Below are 15,299 nucleotides of genomic sequence, written 5' to 3' on the forward strand. Positions count from 1 at the left end.
ATATTACTCACGGTGCATGTTAGTATAGCCACACTGTGAATGTTGCGGGCTGTGAATCGACACTGCACTACATTATGATTCGGCACATGTACAGCAGGAATTGGTACATAATCATGCTAATTCACATTACATTATGTGGAATGCTGCATTTTATTTTCAACCTTTCACGCTTCCTTAAAATCTGTGAATTTAAAAATAAATGACAGTTTATTGATGTGTAAGTGTGTTTGACAAATCCATATATCTTCATAATTATTAACACTGTACCACACTGGCATGGAGTTTATTAAACAAACAGAAAAGTTGCTTAAATTTGATTCATGTAATGTGAAAAAATGAAAAAAAAAAAAAAAAAATATATGACTAGATTTTTGAAATATTCAGTCAAATGTGACATACTATAAGGGATAGGGGAATAATTGCATACACCAATATTGCTATCTTCATAAGATGAGTAGTTTATCAATGCAGTTATCTTCATAAGATAGATAAGTAGTTTTCCCTTTGTGGGTGTGTCTGTTTGTGGGGGGGGTATTGTGGTGTGGGTGTGTGGGTTGGTGCATTTGAGATCTCTTACCTTGTGGATACTTTAACATGCTCTCAAGGAAATTATTCTAATTTTCAATTTTATGTCAATTAGGCCTAAAAAAATTGTTTGATTGGGTTAACATAAAAAAAATTAGGGTAGGTCGGTCGGCAATTTTTTTACACATATTTTAAGCGGTAAATTGCGCATGATTAAGGCCTTGGAACTTTTTTATTTCTTTTTTTTCCTTTTAAAAAAAATTTTGCCAAAAAATAAGAAAAAAGTCTAGTGTCGGGCCTATTTTTAGGGTAAGTTGGGTTACGCCAATCAAACAATTTTTTTTAGGCCTTATTGTATGTCCAGAATAAAGCAACATATTCACATAAATGTATATATTTACAAACACCTTTAATATACATCACAATATTACAGTAAATAAAATTCCATAAAGATAAAATAATATTTAATACCTCTGGCCAGGGTTTACTTTAACGCACAAAACACGCGTATTTACGCGTTCACACACTTTGCGGACCCCTTGAAATCCAAAGTTCAAAGTCCAATGCGTACACAATCTTACAAATGTACGCATTCAAATATTACAAGAACTGAAAATAGAAACACCCAATATTGTTAAAAACATCTTCCAAAAAAAAAAAAAATACCCCTTGGGCAATATTTTGGACCCCTTCAGAGGAAAATTTCACAATTAAAAGGGTCAAAAAAATTTGAAAATACCCCTTCAGCAAACTACTTAAAGAAAACCCTGCCTCTGGCTGTATAATCAGTGGTGTAGCCAGGACTTTTTCAGAAGCGGGGGGACTTTGACAAAAATGGTCTAAACACAATCCACCCGAGAATTTTTTGCATTTTAAAGTTCAATGAACTTAAATAAAATAATTTGCCTTATTACATATGCAGAAAAGGTGTGTGTGTGTGGGGGGGGGGCTCAAATAGTACATTAAAGGGAATATCTTGAGATGTCATATTTTAGTTTGGGAAAGGATCAGCCTGGAAATTATTTAAATAACATTACATTTATATGTGGCATATGGTCATTTTCACGGTAAAGGGTGTAACTTTGGATTTTTAACATTTTGATCCGTAGTGTTCTAATAAAGCCACAGAATTCCATGATTTTTGGCCACATAAGTCATCTAGTTAGCAGCTACCTTGGGTAGCATAATCATCTTCGGGAGTTACTGCGTTCAATTTTAGCAGGCTTAAATGTACCTAATATTGCCATTTTGAAAAACTATAAAAACAGTAACATTTTTGTAAAACCCTGTGTTTTCTTCTTCAGTTAGTTCATGGATAATTTTTCTTATCCTGAAAGTACGGTCATATGTTCAGTAAACACTGCCACATTTGATTTAATTGTGAACAGCCCTGTATTTTTGAGAACCGGACTTGAGATTTGTCGCTTCGAGGCTTCATTTTCCGTTAACAATTGTTAACAAACTTTGTGGGTATAGCTTTGGTTCATAATTCTTGGTTATTTCTTCACTTCTTCTTGATTCATAACAGTTGATATCTTAACTTGAAATGGGTAACAAAAATTAGTCGATTTGCAAGCTTTTAAAATTTTTATAAAATCTTGACTTCAAAGAGCCATTTTTCCGTTAACTTTTTTTTTTCCTCCGCAACAAACTGTTCAGCAAGCTTGGGCAAATATAAACAAAAGAGCTCATCCAATCTATTTATCAAAATGTAGCAAAGTAGATCCTCAAGTCACTTGTTTTTAAATCATGGAGATATATATCACCGTTTGAAAATGGGACCCAATACAAACTTTCCGTTAATAATTGAAGCCTCCGAAACAAATGAAGCCTCCGAAACAACAATTAGGTTAATTATCATATATGCATATCTAAATTGGTGTGTTCCATATTGATATCTGCATTGTAATTGTTACATGATATGTGCAGAATGTCATAAATTAAAAAAAAATTTGATATTATGGTTAATGTTTGAAAAATATACTGATACCCAAGAAAGTCTGTTTCGGAGGCTTCACATGCAAATAACACCATACTTAACAAATGGGTGAAAAAATTACCATGTTATAAATCTACAATATCTGCCGCATAGAATCATTGATTCAATACACACAAGAAAATAACAGCTTAGATGATCCCAACAGTGTTGTTTTCAAAAAACTACTTCTGCAATGTTTAACCATTGTTAACATGAAGCCTCCGAAACAAAAAAAAATGACTTGCTGTGATAATTTAAGTTTTGTCACAACTGAAATTCAATACTTAGAAGCAATGCATGAAAATTGGTAATTGTGATATTTTTTACCTATTTTTTCTTGTCAACTTGTAGTAGTTAGCCAAATATTTTACTTTTATGATCACCTGTGTTGTTAACTGAAGCCTCCGAAACACAGATCGCTTGAATTGCCAATTCTAGAAAATAACTCCAATTTATGTGAAACTTGGCGGGGAGGTTTCTTTCAGCAAGCAGTATTTGTACATGAAGTTAGACATTCAAATTATTTTAGGAACCCAATTAAAACTTAAAAATATGTTTAAGGTTGGAAAATTTCCATTGCAAATGACCCTTGATGTTAAAAATTTTCAAAATTGCAATTACAAACATAGCAAAACATGGTATAAAATTTAACTTGTATCTGTTGACTTACTTTGGAATGGGATTTCGTATGTATTCCAGCTTTCATGTCATAATTTTCTGAGCTTATGTAAAATACATTTTTCTTAGATTTTAACCAAAATGTTATGGAAATGTCAATTTTTTATCAGAAATCAAAAGGTTTAAGCCTTGAAACATTATTTTACTGGAATTTAAGTTGCTTCTATGCATGATTACAGTAAATAGAAACATATTTAAGTGGTTTGAAATTTTGACTCTAAAAATCAAAAGTTACACCCTTTACTGTGAAAATGACCATATTCCATACTGCATTTCTCAGAATGAATTTCATTTTCTTTTGAGTTGTACCCCTTCCGCTTAGTAAAGTGTGTATAACCAAAGGATACCTATAGTGTTTGACAAGGGTTCAACTATAGTCAAATAGTCTTACAATAATAGCTGATCACTCACAATGAATTTCCTTTAATTTTAGTTGTATACCCCCTCACCCTTAGTAAAATGCGTAACCAAATAAGACCATTTAACTTTACAGTCGGGATAGGTCAATCATAGGTCAAAAAAAACAAAACCGAATCATACAAACCATAATACAACAACAAAATATTACTTTGCATAAAAGCTATTTTATTTATAAGTTCAGTCTTTATTTTTTCTTCTTTTAAATTTAAAAACAAAATACGATATGAATTTTATCTTTCATTTGCCCTGTAAGAGATCGAATAGCCGATTAGGGACATACCACAGACTAGGGACCAATCACACTAGTACGCAATCATGCAATGTCCACTGCAACCAGTGGGGTCGGACCTAAATTGTTGAAGTTCATAACACAACACATCACACACAACGCAGTCATTATACAGCATATTCATGTAACACGTCATAAGACATGGTCACTTTACAATAAAAATAACCTATATTTGTATCCATGTGTTTATGCAAATTCAGTATGATTGGATTGCATGCGTCATGTTTATTCATGAGGTTATGAATATACTTCAAGTAATGTTTACAATCATGTGTTTCACATGTGACAGTTCTGATACAATTATAATGTTATTATTTTCTTTAAAATGACCATAAGGCCTAAAAAAGAATTGATTGATTGGCGTAACATTAAAAAAAAACCCTTTTACAGTTGTAAATTGCGTTTGAGAAAGGCCTTGGAACTTTTTTCTTCTTTTTTTTATTTTTCTTAAATTTTATTTATTTATTTATTTATTTATTTTTTCAAAAATAAAACAAACAAAAAACCTCTAGGGTCGGGCATAATTTCAGGGTCGGACGGGTTGCGCCAATCAAACAATTTTTTTAGGCCTAAATACAAAATTGCTACTGGAATTGTATGTCAATTGTCTTATCTGTATCTAACTATATGACATGATAATTACCAAGATTCTTCTAAACAAAACAAAATTTTACTCCCTAGTTTGACGGTTTCGCTTTGTGGTCGAAAAGCATCGGAATATTGATTGATGATAACTTCTTCCAGTTGGACAAATCCCAGCTTAATCAGAGTGACCCCACTGAGAACATTAAATTTACTTTTGAGAAAGAGCATGAGGGTACTATACCGTTTTTGGACACATTAATTGTTTGCAAGCTGGATGGGTCAGTTACTTGATAGAAAGGTCACACACACTGACCAGTACCTCAATTTTAAAGCCATATTATAACATTTTCAAACAAAATAGATTAGCATTTCTTTGCCATAAAATGTTTAGCTTTTACTATCAGATATATCCCCTTTTATTTTTGAGCCAAACAACTACGGTAAAGCAAAGAAAATTGGAATTTACTACCAGCACACATGTCACTAATACGTACCACTCCTTTGGTCATGTTGTGGTACGACCCTTTGTTGTGTATATCACCACCCGCACGCCGTGTACGTACCGTGTGTTATGAACATCGTGTATGCGTTCGACTAATAATTCCATTGTAATAATAAAGCGCCGGTTCTGGCGTTTTATTCAAAATCTCGGATTTTGACAAAACTACAGCACCTAGAGTCTTGATTTTTGCAGGGTATTTTGGTTTAAGGGATCTAAAATGAGCGTTTATTATGCGTTTCGACAGTATTTTTTTGTGGACATGAGAGCACCTCAGACCTATCAATTGCATTCTGAATCTGAAGCATGTCTTTCTGATATCAAATAATTTTCATTTTTGAAAATCACAATATAATACAAATTTTATGACAAATTATAAAATTTGATATTTTTCAAATTTTGATATATAACAGTCCTCAAGTAAATTATATAAATCTAATGATATATTCTTAAAGTGTATGTAGCAGGAAGGAAAAGCCGACGGTCAATTGAAAATTTTGACCTTTCATATTGAAGATATGGATTTTTTTCCCAAAAAGACCTTTTTTTTTTTGGTGTTTTGGGAAAAAAATCCATATCTTCAATGCGAAAGGTCAACATTTTCAATTGATCGTCGGCTTTTCATCCCACCTACATACGCTTTAAGTATAAATCATCAGATTTATAAAGTTTACTTCAAGTACTGTTAAATATCAAAATTTGCCATAAAATGTGTATTAAATTGCGAATTTCAAAAATCAAAATTATTTGATATCAGAATGACATTCTTCGTATTCAGAATGCAATTCGATATGTCTGATGTGCTCTGATGTCCCAAAATAAATACTGTCCAAACGCTCATACCCCAGCCCTTAATGAAGTACAATTTAATCGTGTAAAAAAAGGAATTTTAAAAATTCAGTGAGGGCGTCTTCCTCAGCAAATGTTATAATATGGCTTTAATTCACCCCACCCTTTTCCACCAATTCCACCAAAAAGTTGGGGTGATCAGGACTCTTTTTGATCATCATAACTGAGGACGCGGATAAAGCTGTGGATACCCAAATTGGGCTTTTAAGCAAGTAAAAGAAAAATGGATAATTAAGAAACAGGCAAAGAAACCTAAACAGAAAACGGACACTGACACCCAAACCAAAGGAGTTGTTGTCATTCCTTATGTGGAAGGGCTTGCGGAAAAGGCCAATTAGGATATTCAGAAAGCGTGGCATAGCCACGGAAATGAAGCCAAACACTAGCCTTCGCAAATTTCTGGTCCACTCCAAGGACAAGGTTGACCCCATTAGCAGCACGGATTGTGACAGGATTCATCCAACTGGAAGAAGTGATCATCAGTCAATATTCTGGTGATGCTTTTTGACCATGAAAAGCAAATCCGTCAAACTAGTGAGTAAAATTTGGTTTTGTTTAAAAGAATCTTCATGATTACTAAGTATTTATCGAACCTGATAAATGTATTTATAAACAATAGGAATTTTTGTTTTTACTGTCCTCTACCGTGTGATAGACGGCAGGCAGGTCCAATATTTTGAGTAGTGATTGCCGGCGCAGCCGGTATCCACTATGATAAAAATATTAGACCTGCCTGTCATCTATCATAGGTAGAGGATAGTAAAAACAAAAAATTCCTATCATTGATTCTCATTCTTAGTTAAATTTTATTATAATAACTGTAAACTATTTTTTAAGCAAAAACTAAGTTACTGTCATAAAAACTCCCCTTATTATAAAAATGAACAGAACTTGTTTACAACTTCACAACACTGGTGTAGCCTCTACTTTGTCTTTGCCAATGGTCATTTTATGGCCATTGACATCTACAGTTTGAACTATGGCTTCATACTCATCATCATAATATCTACTTTGCTGTACTAGTTGAATGGTACTTAGGCAGAGTATTGAATGGACTTCCTTTCATTTCAATCCCATTGATCTTAACATGTAGTGGACCCCCATATGAGCCATATTCAATTGTATATGTGCCATCATTGTTATCTTGTACATCCAGTGAGGATGCATGTTGTTTAGCGTCTACATTGGCATTGCCAGTGGTCATCTTTAGGCCATTGACACCTACAGTTTGAACTATAGCTCTCTGTCTCTGATATCCATTTGGCAGTCCTAACTGAATGGTACATCGCTGTGGGTCAACCTGAGTTTTCCATCTGATATCACACAAATCCTGCAGTGATTTTTGAATCTGTGCCAAAGCTGAATGGTGCTTCTCAGTGAAATCAAAGTCAGTCTTATCTGATGCAGTCTCAGGTAGCTGTGCTGTTTCTTGTTCATTCAGTCGTTCTATGATTTGGTTGTGTGATGTTAAGAGCTGCCTGGGATGGCTCATATCACATGATTGATTAGCAAACTCACAGGCATTGGTCATTTGGGCAGTGAGAAAGTCTATGGTTTCAATACTTGAAGTCAAATTGTTCAGCTCTGTTTCATACAGGTCTTTCAAATGTGTTTGGGTTTTCTTGTAATTAGCACAAATTTGGGTGTATAGTTTCTGAGTTGATTCTCGCACTTCTTTTTCTTTCTTTTTGAAATTTGTGGTCAAAGTTTGCTGCATCTCTTCAGCTGTCAATCGTTTGCGTGCTAATTCCTGTTTTCTCTCATTTACCTTCTTTGAGGAGAGCTGCATATCAGCTACAATCTGTTCAATGGCTGCTGATTGTTCAATAAGGTCATGATTCCGATGGCCAAGATGACCACATGTTGCGTAAACTGGAACTTTGCAGTCTTTACAATACATAGTCATATTTTGCTTTGGATGTTTTGTATAATGCTGCTGCTGTTGCATCATGGGATTGCATTTCTTTGCTTGTAGTTCTTCAATAGTCACAAGCTGATGATGTTGCATAGAGCGCATTTTCTGATGACAATCTATACAGCCCTGGTACTGGAAAGATGCACAATCATGGCAAAAACTCACAGCTGAATTATTATCATCACAATTTCTGCATATCACTGCTAGATTAAAGATATTTTGGTACTCTTTTAAGTTTTCCACGATGAAGTTATTCTGCAGGCTGTCCACAGTTCCTCCTGTTACGGTGACCAGTTTGCGACATTTTGGACAGTCAAACTGTGACCTCTTACCAGCAATGCTTTGTAAACAAGATTTGCAGTAGGTATGTAGACACGGCAAGCATTTGGCCTGATGTTCATCATTATCATATAGCTCGGCACAAATGGAACAAGTTAAAAACTCATCTTTGAAATCTTCCTTCATCTGGCACTGTGGCAAAGAGGCAGCCATATTGTTTGGTCAGATTTATAGTAAAAATGCCTTATACACTGTCAAATGCCCGTTATAAATTTTGGCTTGTCGATACAATTGATCTCAAATTTATTTCACAGGCTTTTTACCAGAGTACTTCACATATGTGCTAAAGAGGCAGCCATATCTTTGGTCAGATTTATGTTCCATTGAATTAATCAAATACAAGCTGTTGATGTCTGAGATGTCCTTGTTTTGCATGTAAGCAAAAGGCATACTATGAATGTTACCATGGTTACAGGCTGTCCGTATATAGTTTTAGTGTTGTGGGTACAACAGAATTGGCAGTGCAATACATTACAATTTGACACATGTACAGCAAAGAGTGGTGCATAATTATGCTAATTCACATTACATTATATGGAATATTTTATGCTGCATTTTATTTTCATCCTTACATGCTTGCTTAAACCTGTGAATTTAAAATTAAATGACAGTTTTATTTATATTGTTTGACCATGGGTGTGAGCTAACCATTATGTTGGACTTCAATGACACATCAAACTACAATGTATTAGTGAAGTCGACCGTACCATTTATTCAAATTTGATTATCAAATGTACATTTTAACCTCTTGTAGTTGTATTAGTTACATTTGTCTCTAAGCCATCAAAATCCCAATCTTATCTGACCAAAATGTCATGAAATATTACAAAGTGACAGTATAGATTGTTATGTCCATACTAATTACTCCGGTACAGATCCAAAAGGGATACTGCAGGATTTTGTCTTAAAGGTGCTACCAATATAGGTTTTAAAATAATACACCCTTTATTTACATGTTTTGTATCATTTTTAATGTTTACATTGTTTGAGTGATTCAAGAAACCCTTCGTGAGCATGTATTCAACAGATTAATTGAGTAGGGCAAACTACACGCATCAATATGCCTTTTGTTTGAAGTAAATTGGACATAATGGTTTTCATGATACACCAATTTATATTTTCTTTGTATGTTTTTATCAATAATCAATGTAGTTAATGAGCTAAAATGACTGTAAAGGCTCATTAATATGTAATTTTTGCCAATAATTTGTATAATTAATCAGCATTTATGCAAACTAGCTCATTATTAATTATGTGATTATGCAAATTAGAGGGTGGGTTCACTATATAATACATTAGAACATATTAGAAACATTTTGACCAAGTTTCAAAGCAATAGTATGCAAAATAAAAGTGCCCTGAACATTTATTTATGCATGGATTTTTGAAGTACCCTACAATGTAAGATAGATGATGAAATCCCATAATGAGTCATTCTTTACATCGCTTTGAATGGACTTCCTTTCATTTCAGTCCCATTTATCTTAACATGTAGTGATGACGAGCCCCAATATGTGTCATTATTATGTTTTCAGGGTTATTAGGAGTTAAGAAAACCTATAATGATAATATTGATGATAAGCTTATTTTCATGATACCATAACATATCGGATTCGTCATACAAATATCGAACTCGCCGTTGGCTCGTCCGATATTTTTATGACTCATCCGATATGTTATGGTATCATGCTCAGCCATCCAATATTATATCATAGTCAATTGTATATGTGCCATCATTGTTGTCCTGTACATCCAGTTCGTATCCATTTTGTCTAGCTTCTACCTTGGCATTGCCAATGATCATGTTATGTCCATTGCCATCAATGATTTGAACAATGGCTGAATATTTCAAGGCAAATTTAAGGGTACATTGCTGAGGGTCAATGGACTTCCTTTTATTTCAATCCCATTTATCTTAACATGTAACAATTGTGAGCCCCAATTATAGTTATAGTTAATTGTATAGGTCCCATCATTGTTGTACTGTACATGCAGTGAGTTTCCTCCTTGTGTAGGGGGGGGGCAAGCATTTTTTGGCAGGGGGTTTCTATATTACACCCTAAAAAGGTGTAGGAAAACATTAGGAACACGTTCAAATATGCAAAATTTCCTGCTTGCTACGCTCGCATTATATAATAAGACAATTTAAGGTGATAAATTAGGGTTCCCCAAAATCTTAGTGTGTAAATGGGGGGGGGGGGCAAAGATTTTTTGGCACATGGAAAGGGGGGGGGGGCAAAGGTTTTTTGGCCCGTGGAAAGGGGGGGGCAAAGATTTTATGGCACATCAAAAGGGGGGCAAGCGATTTTTGGCAGACCACTTTGAGAATTCACCACCCCGGGCTACACATATTTATTGCACAGCCCCTAATTGCTGACACATTTTTACCATTTTCACACTTTAACAGCTGCTAATATTTCAATTTTATCAATTTCATGTCAAGAATTGATTTAAATTCACAATAGACATGGTATGCAATACATAAATGACATAAATTGGCAAATGTGGAAAGCAGAAGTGAAAATGGCTACTTGTTAAGCCACTACACAGGGGGTGTCTGAGGGGGATGTGCCCAATACAAACTATTGGTCCACTTTTCCTATTCTACTCCGTATTAAACCAGATGACCTCTACAAACCCCTGCGTGCTACGCTATAGGACCAGCAACAGCCGTCGGCGGTTTAGTGTTAAAATCAGGAAAATTGTAATAGTCACAATTTATGCTAAGGTGTATATGGATTTCATATACATTTGTGCACTTTGTGTATTTTTTTCGTGAATTTTGATGGCTGTTATACACACCGCCCGATTTTTTTTGTATAAAAAATACGACAAAATCACCCATACCACAAAACACACGATAAGGCGGAAATGACACACTTATGCTTCTGTTCTCATTCAAAAATTACATTTACGCTCTACCAAATGGGGGCCATCTTGGATTTCTGGGCAAAAATTATGTTATAACGTCAAATTAATGTCAGATTCAGATTTCTTGGGGTCGACTTACCCGAAAAAGTGTCTTTGTACACGATTTTTGGTGCTGTGGTTCAAAACTTATTTTTTTCAAGATGGCGTCGGCGGCCGCCATCTTGGATTTCTGGGTAAAAATGAGGTCATAATGTCAAAGTAATATCAGATTCAAAATCCTTGTAGTCGACTAATGCCAAAAAGTTTCTTTGTACACGCTTTTAGGTCCTCTGGTTCAAAACTAAATTTTTCAAGATGGTGCCGGCCACCATCTTGGATTTCTGGTGAAAATGATGCCGTAATGTCAAACTAATGTCAGAATCGGAATCCTTGTACTTTCGACATATCCGAAAAAGTGTCTTTGTGCATGATTATAGGTTCTCTGGTTCAAAACTTACATTTTCAAAATGGTGGCGGCGGCCATTTTGGATTTTGGCCTCTAGCGAAAAATGCCGGGATTTTCGCGAGGGACATGGAGGCTATTTTGTTTCTAAATGGTCCATAGAAGTCGAATCAATCGTCAAACCTTACTAGCCAGAGAGTGGTCACCAAATTGAGTTTTTTCCCTTAATTAGATATTTCAGTAAGTTTTCAGGTCAAAATTTCTCTGCATATCAGGTCACGTTCACTCGAGGTTCTTGAACGCTGTTCTCCACATAGGATATTTTGGTTGGTTGCAGTTTTCAGCGGGTATGATTTTATAATTTTTTTACTACGTGGCATGATTTTATATGCTGCTTTTTTGTTTGAACTTTAATAAATAATGATTACTCTTACTTATATTTGTCTTTGGATGAAATACAGAAAATATATCAGTTACTACACTTTACATTTCAGCGCATAAAAACTATATATTTGTCTACTCTTTGTAATACCAACCACCTACTCGTGTGAATAATGGTACAGTCTGAATGGATGGTAAATGGTAGCAAGGTCGTCCTTCAGTTAAGTTGATGTTGAACCTGGTTTATCATGGTAGGTCGCTATTAACCCAAATTAATAGATGTTCGTGGGACAAAGGTCGCGCCTATGCGCCGCACAGTAGAAAGATTGAATTGCCCCTGAGAAGTAAGAAACTTTTGCAAAATGAATACCTAATTGAAGCGATTTGGTGGCCCATTTTGGCACTATTAGTGTGTAAAATTTTAGTTTAAAAAAGCCAAAATTTGTGAAATGACGGTCCATGAAGCCTTTTGTGGAAAAGTTTTCCCTATTATTGCAGACCTATTAAATTACATAAATTGGCAAATGTGGAAAGCAGAACCGAAAATGGCTACTTGTTTACCCACTACGCAGGGGTGTCTGAGGGGGGATGTTCCACTCTGAGAAGTTGAAGCCATTTGGTGCATCATATTTACACTATTTAAATCATTGCTTAAACAGAAAAAAGGGTCCGAACTCAATTAGCAAAATGTTAAATGTTACACAAGTCCACTGAATTCAGGCCCATACCCAGGATTTTTTTGGGGGGGGGGGGGGCGCTTTTGAAAAAGTGGACTTTTGGGGGGGGCAATTTTGTAAAAAGTGGACTTTCTTCCCCAAATTTGGACCTTTTTTCACCAAAAAAAGTGTTAAAAAGACTTTTTGTATACTTTTGCAAATTTGGGGAGGTGCGGTCGCAGACTCGCAGCCCCCCTGTGTACGGGCCTGCCACTGATATGTTAGGCATAAAGACCTGCCCCCCTGAATCCGCACCTGCGGGTGTAGAAGTGAAAGCGACCACTTGTTTATAGGCCTATACACACAAGGGGTAGGGGGTGTCTGAGGGGGATGTTCCCCTTCAGAGGTTGGAAAATTTTACAAAATGAAGGTCCAATTATTGAAGTCATTTTGTCAAAATTTTACTTGAGATTTGAGATTCACAATTACTAAAGCATGCATGGATTGATATTGAAATCATTTTTTTGGTGATAAATGTGACAGGCCCTGCATATATAGGCGGGCCCGCATGAATTTTCACACGCTTATGGGCCGTGGACCCACTTTCACACAACGCCTAAAATAACCACAGGCCTATATATGACCGACTGCGGTTTTTGTAGGCATGAGCAGTGATGGGCATACTCAATTACATGCAATTTAACATTTCTCTTCTTTTTTCCTCCCTTTTCTCTTCTCTTTTTCTCCCTTTCTCTTCTCTTTCCTTTTTTTAGGGGTGGGGACCAAAAAGTGGGGGACATTTGATATTGTGTCCCCCACTTTAAAAAGTGAGGGGACGTGTCCCCTGTCCCCACCGATTTACGCCTTGCAAAACCAATAGGGTTACCCCTTTAAATACAATTCATAACCTCATTAATAAACGCGATGCGTGCATCCAATCATATTTTATTATTTGTGAAAACGCTTAACGCAAATCGAGGTCATTAATATCTCACAATTGACCGCAAAATGCGTAATTGTTCCAATGTCGCACACAATTGACTTCTCGTGCGCCCGTGACAGCGTCCAACGAACTTCTGCGCGCTGGCTGTCAGATTTGGATTATGCGCGCTACCATATTTGCACAGATTCTGATACGCACTTTTTGTTATTGGTCGCTTTTGTTTTAGCCTGATCGATTTTGGGAAAGGGAAGATGTAAGAATTGTTTATTTTTACAAACTTTTGAGGAAAATTTTGTGTTATTTTGTAATTTATAAAGATCAAAGTGACGGTTATGAATGAGGTTAATAACTTTGCATCGGTTATATAGTCGGGCATTGTGAAAAATCTAAACATTTTGCTTTGGAACTCGGAATATCCCTCGGGGCGCATCGGGATATTCCTCGGTTCCAAAGGCAAAATGTTTAGATTTTTCACAATGCCCTCCAAATAACCGATGCGCAGTTATTAACCTCTAATTCTGTAAATTCAGGGGGCCTCTATATGTACATGTAAAGGGTAATTGCATTATGGGGCTATTTTGAGGGACAATATTGAAACTATTCATAAGACCAAATTTAACCAAAAGTTGTAAATATGGTATTTTAACCTCAAATGACCTTTGACCTCAGTATGACCTTTGAGTTTGGTTGCATTAGGATTTATATTGTTCATGAGGCCAAATTTTAACCAAGTTTTAAATAATGGTAATTTACCAGTTGACCTCAAATGACCTTTGACCGCTGTATATGACCTTGAATACCACCAATAGATGAGGGTTCCTATAGTACAGCTATGACATAAGTTTGGTTGCTATAGGATTTGAAATGTTCATATTACAAAATTTAAGATTTGACCTTTGACCTTTGACCTCAGTATATGACCTTGAACACTACCACAAAAAGTATCCATAGTTTCTGACCATGACACACCTATCCTGAAAATCTGAAGTCAATCCGCACATCCATTCACAAGATACAGCATCTGGCGGTACATACGGAAGCACATAAGTATGGAAGCATGGACAGTGCAAAAACAGTATGCCTCATGGTGGAGGCATAAAAATGACCCATCCATATACCAAAATTGATCTTTGGAGAAAAGGGGTAGTTAATATACTAAATGGCTGAAAATGCGACCTATGTTTGTGTGGTCATTTGTACTGAGTACCCTAGGCCTTCAGCGTGGCTGCCAATTGTTATATCACCCCAGTTGGATTTTCATATAACTTGAATATGAAGAGTGAAGGAAGTCAATTTTTTTTTATGGATATCAGAGTTCATCCGAGGTCAAATAAGTAATGCATATTACTTGTCCATAAAAATTGATTGTTTTCAAAAAGTCCAGACCCCTCCCGATGGTGCATCCCTGTTAGACAAAATGGATTGATTGCTTCTGCCATTTTTCAGCTAGTCAAGTAGTCTAACAAGTAGAGCTTTTAAAAATGTTGAGGGTGGGTGAAGTAAAAAAAGAGAACAATACATATATAACTGTAATATTACAATATAAACAACAAACAAAATTCCTTTAGCATAGAAGTTTTATTTATGTATTAACTTCAAATCTTTATTTCATACTTAATGTGCTTCACACCAAGCAGTCCTGATAACAATTATAATGTTATTTTTTTCTTTAATAAAATGACCATAATGCAAAAGTTCAAGTGCAACCTTATGTCAATCATGCAATTGTATATATATATATATATATATATGCAGACATGGATATGCTCATACAACTTTCCACCTCAGGTGATATCACCTCAGGTGATATCACCTGAGGTGGTCGCATATTACTTAGCCAAAATATCAACTCTGTTGTGTTAGCGCTGTGCAGACTGTTATATAGGCCTACTGCCAGCTTGGTGTTTGAAGTTTCATGTTTCTGTTATA

The 15,299-nt window shown here is 35.5% G+C and overlaps 1 protein-coding gene across 1 annotated transcript in view; it reads left to right on the forward strand.

Moving 5' to 3' along the window:
* Window positions 1-15,299, forward strand: part of LOC140146558 (probable leucine--tRNA ligase, mitochondrial) — a 136,922-nt gene that overhangs the window by 32,145 nt on the left and 89,478 nt on the right. The gene's annotated exons all lie outside the window — the stretch shown is intronic.

The sequence above is a fragment of the Amphiura filiformis genome, chromosome 2 (assembly GCF_039555335.1).
Source record: "Amphiura filiformis chromosome 2, Afil_fr2py, whole genome shotgun sequence".
Classification (NCBI taxonomy): domain Eukaryota; kingdom Metazoa; phylum Echinodermata; class Ophiuroidea; order Amphilepidida; family Amphiuridae; genus Amphiura; species Amphiura filiformis.